This window comes from Sus scrofa, chromosome 6 (genome assembly GCF_054392235.1).
Source record: "Sus scrofa isolate SSC_HxYL_T2T_F1_AM1 chromosome 6, Sscrofa_HxYL_maternal_Yorkshire_Landrace_v2.0, whole genome shotgun sequence".
NCBI lineage: Eukaryota > Metazoa > Chordata > Mammalia > Artiodactyla > Suidae > Sus > Sus scrofa.
Genome location: NC_139388.1, coordinates 55,178,509 through 55,184,620, shown reverse-complemented (window position 1 = coordinate 55,184,620; position 6,112 = coordinate 55,178,509). Strand labels below are relative to the sequence as shown.

The 6,112-nt window shown below is 46.4% G+C and overlaps 1 protein-coding gene across 6 annotated transcripts in view; it reads left to right on the top strand.

Annotated features, from left to right (window-relative positions):
* LOC106509492 (cell adhesion molecule CEACAM5) overlaps window positions 1-6,112 on the top strand; it is a 118,176-nt gene that overhangs the window by 56,900 nt on the left and 55,164 nt on the right. The window lies entirely within an intron of this gene.

Sequence of the window (6,112 nt, the reverse complement as noted above, 5' to 3'; positions counted from 1 at the left end):
CCCTTTCTGTCCTTCTCAAGTTAATAATTGTATTGCCCAAATAATAGCTGGTGTTCACAGTTGCCTTTTTATAATTGTTGGTTTGACTGAATCCTCATAGCAACCGTGAGGGGTTAGTGTGATCAACCTCATTTCCCAGCGGTGCACAGAGGCTAAGGAATTCACCTAACGTCACAGCGATCCGTAATGGCTTTTGTCAGGTCTTCGGGTGAGACACTTCAGGGCCTTAGCACGTGTTACTCCTTTTCAGAGGTTTACCCAGATTATCTCATGGCTGCCTGCATCTCATTATCCAAGGCTCTGATCAAATATCAACCCTCCCCAAAAGCATTTCCTAACACCCACTGCAAATCCGGTCCCCACTGTCTCGCTAGCAGGACACACTGCTTTATTTTCTTTACCGTGTTTGCTGGATCTGAGATGATTTATTTCTCTGTCCACTTGTTTATCATCTGTCTCTTCTCTTCCGCATCCACCTCCCTAAGGAGAATGTCGGATCCAGGAGGACGGCGATTTTATCTGGCTCACAACGGTGTCCCCGGTGTCTCGAATAGTACCTGGCAGGTCATGGGCGCCCAAGAAGTTTCCTTTGGTGAATGCATGAAAGAATAAGTGAGTGAGGTTGGAATTTGAACTTCTATCTGATTCAGAAGTTCGAGCTGCTCTCTCCAAGAGACGTCTAGGTTCTTCCCCACCCTGGGGCAAAGTTTCCCCTGTGAGACTCTAAAAGTAGTCATTATCAAGTGAATTGGTTATGCCTTTTTTTTTTTTTTTTTCTTTCTGTCTTTTTAGGGTCACACCCGTGACGTATGGAGGCTCCCGGGCTAAGGATCAAATCAGAGCTACAATCCTGGCCTACACCACGGCCACAGCAATGTGGGATCTGAGCCGTGTCTGTGCCCTACACCACAGCTCATGGCCATGCCAGATCCTTAACCCACTGAGCAAGGCCAGGGACTGAACCCTCATCTTCATGGATACGAGTCGAGTTTGTTTACCACTGAGTCACGTCAGGAACTCTGACTTGGTTATGTCTTAATTAGTATTAGCCATACTGTTTCTTCATGATTTCTCTGAAGGCATCAGCTAGGGTGACTAGCGAGGCCAGGGGGGAACTGTTGGGTAGTAAGCAAATATTTGCAACACGATTAATAACCATCTGTGGATGAAGACTCTGTGGTTTCTACTTTATTCTTTTTCCAGGTAACAGCACCTGGAGCTTCTTTTGGGAAACCAACCTTCTTTTGGTTCCAGGGAACTGAGGGGCCCAGTCCCAGCCTATCTGAGCCCTTCACTCTCCAACCACAGTGACTGGGGGAAGGCTGCACATGTGACCCAAGCCTGGCCAGTCAGAGTATTTCAACCCCATGCCTCAGTGATTTTTTTTTTTTTTTTTTTGGTCTTTTTAAGATCGCACCAGGGGGCATGTGAAGGTTCCCAGGCTAGGGGTCCAATCGGAGCTGCACCTGCCGGTCTACACCACAGCCACAGCAATGCAGGATTCTAGCCGCCTCTGCAACCTACACCACAGCTCATGGCAATGCCAGATCTGTAACCCACTGAGCAAGGCCAGGGATCAAACCTGTGTCCTTATGGGTGCTGGTCAGATTTGTTTTTGCTGAGCCAGGAGAGGGACTCCCTCAGTGATTTTTTGAGTCTTAGACATATGACCCAGAGCAGGCCAAGGAGGACCAGGATGAAGACTTTTATTGGAACTCTGGGGAAGACAGCACTTCTTTCTGCTGGGCTTGCTAAGCTGAAGGGATCTGAGTGTGGAGCTGCAGGGGGTCCTCTTTTTACCCTGAGTAGAGAGGCTGTGTAAGAATGAGGCCAACACATAGGAAAGCATAGCCAGTAGATGGACAGAAATTTTTAGTGACATCGTTAAAAAACATCTAGATCCAGGAGTTCCTGTCGTGGTTCAGTGGTTAACGATTCCAACTAGGAACCATGAGGTTGTGGGTTCGATCTCTGGCCTTGCTCAGTGGGTTAAGGATCCAGCGTTGCTGTGAGCTGTGGTGTAGTCTGTGGATGTGGCTTGGATCTGATGTTGCTGTGGCGGTGGTGTAGGCTGGTGGCAACAGCTCCTGTTCAACCCCTAGACTGGGAACCTCCATATGCTGCAGGTGTGGCCCTAAAAAAAAAAGCAAAAAAAAAAAAAAAAAAAGTAGCGGTAAGAGGGCCAGGAGCAATCACATACATAGCTAGCTTTTACAGTCCAACCAAGGTAGGATGGAGTTTAAATAGACTCTTGCTTACATTCCAAGAAATGGCTAAATTACGCACATAGAAATCATAGCAAACCATCATCAAGTCCACTTCTACTTGGCAAAGAAATGACTGCTTAAGTAGGAAGAAAGAATGCAAATGGCAGATGTAATAGCTTATAAGTCACTTCTCTCATGAGGGTCAGATAGCTTAGTCTACCATCGCTACTGCCGTCATGTAGGTATTATGTAGCTCCTAATATGATGTACTAAGAAGGGTGCTTCACTTCTCTGGGCTTTCTTCCCACATAACCATAACCCAAGTCTGAGAAAGGCTCAGACAAATCCAAATCAAGGGACTTCTCCATAATATCTGACCACCAATCCTCAAAATGATCAAGGTTATGAAAGACAAAGACTAAGAAACTGTCACAAAGGAGACTCCGGAGTTAATGAAAACGAAACGTGATATATTATCCTGGATTATATCCTGAAGGAGAAGAAAGACATTAATGGAAAAATTGGTGAAATTAGAATAAAATCTAGAGTTTCGTTTAGAAAAACCAAAACCATGAGTCCCACTTGGAGGAAATAATCTTGCCATGATTGCTAGCATTTACGGAGAATGCAACTCTGAGTGGGCCATTGGTCTAAACACTTTACATCTTTTAGCTCATTTATCCCCTCAACAGCTGTCTGAGGCAAGTGCCACCGTTCTCCTATTACAGAGGAGGAAACCGAGGCACAGAGAGGGTCAGTGACGTGTCCAAGGCCACACAGCTGGGGGAGGACTGAGCATCAGATTATGAAGTCCGAGATCTTAAACATTCTATCCCACACTCTTTTAAGGTCATTTGGGGCTCCTAACATCTCTAAGGTGGCAGATACTATTGTTTATTTATTTATTTTTATGGGAGAAACCAGAGAAACATGCATGAGGTTAAATAAATTGTTCAACGTCACACTCATCTAAGTCACATTCTCCCCAAACAAGCCTCACTTCCTTCCTCCTATCCCATCCTTGTGCTTTTCCTGAGGCGCAAGGAAATGCGCCTGTTTCCTGTTTCCTTGGCTCCTTGAGTGCTTGTAGCATCATTTATTTCTCCTGGTGTGTGTGTGAGTGAGACAGGGAGAGAGAAAGAGAGAGTCCCAGAGGGAGAAAAAGAGGGAGATGGTGTGTTGAAAGAGAGCGGGGATGGAGTTCCCGTCATGGCTCAGTGGTTAATGAATCTGACTAGGAACCATGAGGTTGCGGGTTTGATCCCTGGCATCGCTCAGTGGTTAAGGATCTGGCGTTGCCATGAGCTGTGGTGTAGGTCGCAGATGTGGCTCGGATCCCACGTTGCTGTGGCTCTGGTGTAGGCCGGCAGCTACAGCTCCGATTCAACCCCTAGCCTGGGAACCTCCATATGCCACGGGAGCAGCCCTAGAAAAGGCAAAAATACAAAAAAAAAAAAAAAAAAAAAAAAAAAAAAAAAAAAAAAAAAAGAGAGAGAGAGAGAGAGAGGGAGAGCATCATTTTAGTCATAACAGGACAAATAGCCAGTGCTAGGCAGTTTGGGACAAAACTGAATTGAAGGCCAAAAGAATCTCCTGTCCTGCCAGGGGCTAAGTTTGGATGGGGAAAACCTTTTTTTCTTTCTTTTTTTTTTCGATCCTGCTGTGTAGCATTGAGAACTATGTCTAGATACTTACATCGCAACACAACAACGGGAGGAAAAAGTATGTATACGTGTATGTGTAACTTGGTCCCCATGCTGTACATCGGGAAAAAAATTTAAAAAAAAAAGTTGCAAAGCTCAAAAAAAAACAAAACAAAACGTTTTTTTTTCCTTTCTTGGCCATACCCACGGCATGTGGAAATTCCTGGGCCAGCTATTGCACCCATGCCACAGCAGTGACCAAGCCGAAGCAGTGACAATGCCAGATCCTTAACCCACTGAGCCACAGAGGAACTTCTGGGTGGGAAAAGTCTTATCCTACATGTTTCACTTTTTTTTTTTCTTCTTCTTCTTCTTTTTTTTCCTTTTTCGGGCTGCACCTGTGGCATGTGGAAGTTCCCAGGCCTGGGGTCCAATTGGAGCTGCCGCAGCCAACCTCCATCACAGCCACAGCAACGCCAGAGCTGAGTCACATCTGTGACCTGCAAGGCAACGCCAGATCCTTAACCCACCGAGCCAGGCTAGGGATCAAACCCACGTCCTCACGGAACTGTGTCGGGTTCTTAACCCACTGAGCCCCAAGAAATCCAAGCTGTTGTTATTTTGAATCTGTGCAGCCAAAGTGGAAGCTGTTTCCATTGGGAGCAGTAGAAAGGAGGCAGAGGCCATGGCACATCCATAGGGCCCGGCTTGCTTGTTATTCAGTAATCAAGCCATCATGTCACTTTCTCCTGTATCTCTTTCTCACTCTCAATTATTTCTGCCTACAGGCAAGGATGAGGGGGGATATTCCTTGAGATCTTAAATCTCCACCTAGGTGCTGGTAGAAAAGTAGGTATGAAGAAACCAGAGGTTATCTGGACCTTCTTCTGCAAAGCGGGACTACCTACACCGGGGAAAGACCGGCTGTGGGTTTCCCCCTGGATGTAGGAAGCCGAAGAGAAAATGTCCCAGGGGTTTTGGATGGTGGATGCCTTTGCTCGCCATCTGAGACTTCCTCCTTCTGGTACCCATACGAACAGAGGCTGGGAAGCTAAACCTCTATTTCCTCTCTTCCCTTGAAACCCGGGTTCTGCCAGTCTGACATATGTGCATGAGATTTGGAAAGCGAAATTGAAATGGAGACTCTGCCGCTGATGCTTCTGTCATATTTTGGAAAGCACAGGCACGGACAGGCTGGTGTTTTTTTGCTGAGGCACCACCGGTGACTGGCAAGGTGTGTTTCCCAGAGGCTCTTATCTTTGTGAATCCAGGAAGTGTGATGCGGTTCTGGAGCCACCATGTCCAGTACAGGCCTCCTAGCTTTAGAGCATTTCACAGATGTTATATTTTTCATAAGCGGAAGGTCTCTGGCCACTCTGGGTCAAGCAAACCTGTTGGTGCCACTTTCCAACAACATCTGCTCACTTCACATCTCTGTGTTGCAAATTCTTGCAAATTTCAAACCTTTTCACTAATATATACATTATATATAATCAATATATAATATATAACATGTATTAAATATATGTATATATATATATTTTTTTAGGACCGCACCTGTGGCACATGGAGGTTCCCAGGCTAGGGGTCGAATCAGAGCTGTAGCCACTGGCCTACACCACAGCCACAGCAATGGAGGATCTGAGCCACGTCTGTGACCTACATCACAGCTCATGGAAATGCCAGATCTTTAACCCACTGAGCGAGGCTAGGGATCGAACCTGCATCCTCATGGATGCTAGTCGGGTTCGTTAATCACTGAGCCACAACGGGAACTCCTCATTATTATATCTGTTATGTGATCTGTGATCAGGGATCTTTCATATTGCTACTACAACTTGCAAAAGTTAAAATTTTTTAGCAATAAAGTTGTTTGCTTTGGTGGAGTCTGTGGCACGCAGAAGTTCCTGGGCCAGTGATTGAACCCACATCACAGCCGTGACCAAGGCACAACAGTGACAACAATAGATCCTTAGCTGCTAAGCCAGCGAGGAACTCCAATAATAGAGGGTTTTTGTTGTTGTTGTTGTTGTTGTTGTTGTTTGCTTTTTCTAGGGCTGCTCCTGCGGCATGTGGAGGTTCCCAGGCTAGGGGTCCAATCGGAGCTGTAGCCACCAGCCTACACCACAGCCACAGCAACGCAGGACCCGAGCCGCAGTGATCTGATAAGAGGAAAAGACGCCAGCGTTGCACGTGCACAAAGAGGGAAGCTCATCTGAGGACCCGGCAAGGGGCCACTCATCCGCTGGCCAAAAAGAGAGG